This window comes from Sinocyclocheilus anshuiensis, unplaced genomic scaffold (genome assembly GCF_001515605.1).
Source record: "Sinocyclocheilus anshuiensis isolate Anshui unplaced genomic scaffold, SAMN03320099.WGS_v1.1 scaffold442, whole genome shotgun sequence".
NCBI classification, from domain to species: Eukaryota; Metazoa; Chordata; class Actinopteri; order Cypriniformes; family Cyprinidae; genus Sinocyclocheilus; species Sinocyclocheilus anshuiensis.
Window position 1 is genome coordinate 733,131 of NW_015542354.1, and position 282 is coordinate 733,412.

Sequence of the window (282 nt, forward strand, 5' to 3'; positions counted from 1 at the left end):
ACACATATATATATATATATATATATATATATTTATATATATCTGTCTCTGTTATGACTTGGATTGGTATAGAATGCGCCATTGTCTACTTTTTCTTAAGCAGTGTTGCTTTTGTTACAAAATTAAGTGCTATAAGGAAAAGACTCAGTCACATTTGTTAAAGGGTTAGTTCACCCAAAAATGAAAATCTGTCATTAATTACTCATCCTAATTATGTCGTTTCAAACCCGTAAGACCTTCGTTCATCTTCAGAACACAAATTAAGATATTTTTGATGCAATC